Source organism: Rutidosis leptorrhynchoides, chromosome 8 (assembly GCF_046630445.1).
Source record: "Rutidosis leptorrhynchoides isolate AG116_Rl617_1_P2 chromosome 8, CSIRO_AGI_Rlap_v1, whole genome shotgun sequence".
NCBI classification, from domain to species: Eukaryota; Viridiplantae; Streptophyta; class Magnoliopsida; order Asterales; family Asteraceae; genus Rutidosis; species Rutidosis leptorrhynchoides.
The window spans coordinates 82,784,189-82,789,945 of record NC_092340.1 but is presented as its reverse complement, the minus strand read 5'-3'; positions in this window follow the sequence as shown (position 1 = coordinate 82,789,945).

The following is a 5,757-nucleotide window of genomic DNA, read 5'->3' as shown; positions in this document are numbered from 1 at the left end:
ACAACTAGAGGTACGTTATGGCAACCTCGAGATGCAAGCTCATCCTATTCTAAGTCCTCATTTCACTCCTATCTTTATCGTTCGCATTTCCGTTTAAAGAAACTCCTTGTAACATTTCTCCATGGATAGAGAAATTCCTCATATTACATTAGTATTCGCCACGAGGGTGAATAGTCCTAACGAACATTTTTTGAACCCTAACTGACTTGTTCAAACATATCTTAAGAGATTATATTCCAACACGGAGTATCTTTGTCAATTATCCCGTATCGAAATACTCGTTTCGCCTCTAGTTTTACAAGAAACCTTGGAGACCCGCTTAGACATGAGTACCGCGTACCACCCACAAACAGACGAACCGAACAAATGATCGATTTACGTCTTCGAAAGACATGTTTCAAACTTGCATGGTCGCTTTTAGTAGATCCCTCTTACAACAGTAGTTACCACTCGTGTGTTCACACGCACTTTCCGAAACCCTATATGACCGCTAATGTCATACCCCTATTCGTTGGACCAAAGCATGTGGAAAACAAAACACCGAATCTTAACTCATCCAAGAAACAACAATTGAGATAATCCAAGTCCGAGAAGGGCTCGAGACGACCCGTAGTCGCCCAAAAGAGTCATACCAAACTTAGATGAAAACCTCACAAATCCCAGTGTGTGACCGTGTAATATTGAGAAACCGCACCTTGGAAAGGTGTAATCCATTTTGGGAAATCGAGAAAGGCTATATCCGCAATATCGAACCTTTTGAAACCTTGGGGCGTATTGGAACCGCTTCCTATCGTTTAGAACTTCCGACTCAATTAAGTTTCCGTTTACCCTACATTTCGTGTAACAAACTTAGAAACGTGTCCTGCGGAACAGGAACGTGCAATCCTTCTAGATGCACCAACTATTGATGACAAACTCCTCCTCATAGGAAAAACCGGCTGAACTTGTGGATCGTAAAACCAAGCCCTAATACAACGTAACACCCCGACTATCTGGATTCGTGGAATGTCCAAGAAAGTACCTTCAATCATTCGTAGAGTTACTACACTAGGTCTCGAGTAAGAGACATCGACTATTACTTCCAACTAAATTTCGGGACGAAATTTCTTTTGAGGTGTGGATAATGTATCATCCCGCGTTTTTCCGTTAAATTTATTTTAACACCGTCTTTTTTTTAAATAATATCTTTCGTCATTTAATTTGGCATCTTTCGTTAACTAACGTTCATAATATCCTCGTTATTTAATTATAACGTCACCCGTTTACTCGAGCATTTTAAATATTTGTTTGGTTATTTCCCGCACCCGCTTTGAAACTAGAGGGACCAAACTTGCAAAGAGGCCAAAGATTTGACTAGGTCAACTAGTCAAACCTTCAACCTCCTCCTCTCATTCATCTCTCTCTTTCTCCTTTTGATACTTCCAAATCCTCTCAACTTTCTAACATAAATTCATCATCTAAATCCGGATTAGGGAGCTAGCAACCAAATGAATTACATATTCTTGATCCTCTCATCATCCTCTTCGATTTGATGCTAACTACTTCGATTTTGGGTAACATTTCTAAAACACTAGATTTCTTTAAATTTGTATTCTTGACTTAAAAGTGTGTTAATTAGTGTCTATGGCTCATTGTGATGTCGTGTATGTAATTTGTATGCTCGATTCGTTGTTTTTGGTGTAACTAGCTTGAATATGAAAATTGCTTGCTTAATCTTTGATTTTGGATGATTAAAAGTTGTTTAATTGTTAAAGTTCATGTATTAAATGTGTTACTAGCATCATTAGCTTCAAATTGATGTGTAGGTTGATTAAGAAAACTTCAAAAACATGATTATTGATTTTGAGATGTTTGACTAGGGTTTGATAGTTCTTGACATGAATTTTTGGATGCTTGAATGTCATGGAATGTTAATTGTTAGTGTTTAGTAGTAAGGTATGCTTCATTACCTTCAAAACGGCATATCATATGTGTGAATTGGTTTCCCGAAACTCAAAATGCAATTGATGAACTTGAAACTTTGAAAATGGACTTTTATTGTTCGCTTGATGAGTTTTCGGCTATTGTAAATGATGTTATTGTTGGACCATAAGTGCTTAGTTGTATTCCTCGTCAAAATACCTTTCCAACAATATATGATAGGCATTATAAGTGTTTGCGGGTCAAGAGTTGGGTTGGAAAAGGTTTTGGTTCGTGCATACTTTGAAAAATTGACCAGAATTCTCTGCCCAGATGGTGGCGCGGCGCGCCCCATCCCCGCGCGACGCGCGGATTGGCCTGGTCAGATTCTGACCTCTTTGTCCCATTTCACGTGAAATGTTTGACTAGCTACCGACCTCCGATTCACATGAAACTTGTTCTAATATACTTGTATATGAATAATTAGCATAGAAAAATAGTCCGGGACCCGACCCGAACATGTTGACTTTTTCGTTGACTTTGACCAGACCAAGTTTGACTTTTTGTCAAACTTAACCAATTAATTATGCAATCTTTCTAACATGATTCCATACTTGTATCTTGCATGAAACTTGACAATTTTCTTCACATGCTACATAATCGAGTCGTGTCGAGCCATAGGACTAATTGAACAACTTTGACCCTTCGTGACTATCGTTATTGATACAACCTACTTGTTTAGGTCGAGATTAGCTTTGTCTTTGCACGCGTTTACTCGTTGAAGTACTTTATTGACTCTTGCGCTCAAGGTGAGATCATAGTCCCACTTTTACTCTTTTTGAACTTATATTTGGGATGAGAAAACATAAACGATTCTTTTGAATTAAGTGAACACAAGAACGGGAAAACAAACATTCTACATACGAGTTTAGAACAAAAATCCTCAATTCGATTATCATTAGTTACACTTGACGGGTGTAAGCGAGAACTTATGTTATATGGCCATATGGGTTGACAACCCTCATCTTTGACGGTTCGCTACCGTCTACGGATGAAATATATTTTCGAGAATCAGTGTTTGTTCTAGCACTATGGATGGGGTATACAATGGATGGAATGTTAAGCTTTGATAATTGGGTGCTCGTGAATATTAACTTTTAGAATGTATTACTATTATTTCAACTTTGCAAACCTTATGGTTCGACTTACTTACTTTCACTCACTTACTTACTTAAACCTATGATTTCACCAACGTTTTCGTTGACAGATTTATATGTTTTTCTCAGGTCTTGCACGATATGTGATACATGCTTCCGCTCATTATTTGATACTTGCATTGGATGTCGAGTATACATGCATTTCATGGAGCGTCTTATGACTTTACTTTAAACCGTGTCGCCTAGATTTCATTTGTACTTATAACCTTGTAACTTAACTTTTGGTTGAACAATTCTTTTAAACTTTGGAAACAATCTTTATGTTGAAATGAAGGCGACATATTTTGGTCAAACGTTGTCATAAAGACTTATGACCAGGTAATGGGATCCATGTAGATGACGCCGTCACTTGACGATTTGTCGGGGTCGCTACATAATGTAAGTTACAAAAACACACATATACATTAAATACATCACACCTCTCTTCAACCTCTTTCTCTCATATATCTTCTACAACACATCTCTCTTTTATTGGTTCTTTCAATTTAAATATATTGAACCAGGCCACTAAAGGTAGCTATAAGCCTACTGAAATATAACACGTTATCAGCACGAAGTGCTCCGTATAATCAAGGTTTATCTAAGCAAGCACACGTCACTAATAAAGGTAAGAAATTATCTAACTTTTATTAACTTCACTAACATTTATATTTATGTTATTTAAGTTATATATGGTCGGTTATACCGCCTGAATTATATTTCTGTAATCTAACTTTCATTAACTTCACTAACATTTATATTTATGTTATTTAAGTTATATATGGTCGGTTATACCGCCTGAATTATATTTTCTGTAATCTAACTCTTATTAACTTCACTAACATTTATATTTATGTTAATAAGACCTCATGATTGTACGCAACACGTCATTTGACAATACGGTACTTTATGTACGCAACACGTCATTTGACAACACGGTACCATGGGTCGAGATTAATTCCGATCAATACGAATACGATGGGGTCTTTATATGTTATCTAACATTTATGATTACTTATGCAATTAATCATTATTTATTTCATGCATATTAATGTTTATTCTTAAAAGTAAATCTTAAAAGTTAAAATAAGAAAAAATAGTTTGTATTTTTATTAAAAGTAAATCTTAAAAGTTAAAATAAGAAAAAATAGTTTGTATTTTTATTAAAAGTAAATCTTAAAAGTTAAAATAAGAAAAAGTAGTTTGTATTTTTATTAAAAGTAAATCTTAAAAGTTAAAATAAGAAAAATTAGTTTGTATTTTTATTAAAAGTAAATCTTAAAAGTTAAAATAAGAAAAAGTAGTTTGTATTTTTATTAAAAGTAAATCTTAAAAGTTAAAATAAGAAAAGTAGTTTGTATTTTTATTAAAAGTAAATCTTAAAAGTTAAAATAAGAAAAAGTAGTTTGTATTTTTATTAAAAGTAAATCTTAAAAGTTAAAATAAGAAAAAGTAGTTTGTATTTTTATTAAAAGTAAATCTTAAAAGTTAAAATAAGAAAAAAAAATCTTGTCCTTTATATTACTCATACGCGTTTTGATATAGTGACTTTATTCGTTAACGTCAACTAACGACGTTACAACGGTCATATAAACATAACGGTTGTTAACGTCAACTGACGACGTTACAACAACTATATTTTTCAAATATAAAATAAACATCTCCGTTTTCACATTTTCACAAATCAATCTTCATTTTTCAGATTACTACTCTCAAAAAGTTTTTGTAAAAATGATTCACACAAGGATGATTTTTACTATTGTATTGGTCATATTAACTATCATCATTGTTGCTAATATACCACCGGGTGAACCTATATTCTATCCTGCCCTTGTGGTTTTATTATTTGTAATCATACCATTATTCTGTTGTTTGCTACTTATGAATTTAAAATGATTCTAATTTCATTTTATTATTTGTCTATGAATAGAAGTTGATTATGATTATGATTTATGTTATTCATCTTTTTGATAATAGAAAATGTCGAATTTGAAAAGGCTTAAATTTGCTCATTTAGAACAAGTGGGAACAACTACTTAACATGGGTTATGAATGTAGAAAAACATCTCGAATCAAATGGTATTTTAGAAACCCTGAATGAAAATAACAATTATTCCGAACAAGAGAAAGCAATAGTAAGTATTTTTCTTAGCAAACATATTGACGAGTCCTTAGAATCTACATATTATATGATCGAAAATCCAAGTGTATTAAGGAAAATACTCAAAGATAGATACGATATTAATTATCAAAAAAAAAAAAATTAATAATAATAACGGTGATCCATGAAAGAATAAAATTAAAGATATTAGTAGACGCTCTTATAAGAATTTCGGAGATTCTTATTAATGATCTGGTAACGTGGATCATCAGTCTAGTATTTCTTGAATACATGAACATTTTGTTTAGCTCTACAAATAAGTCCCAAAAGAAAAGAAAACGAGAGTGAATATGTTGACAAATCTTGATTAAATTAACCCTGAGCTACCTTGAGACTTGAATGGTTTGAATTTTCTAAGATGCCTAGTTTTTTTATGTATCACTCATAAATAAATGGTTTTAGACCATAACGCATATGTTTTATTAAGTGTTATCTTGTATGTACTTCAGATTATAACTTGTTTGCAGGTAATATAATTTGATTATCTTGCTGAAATATAAC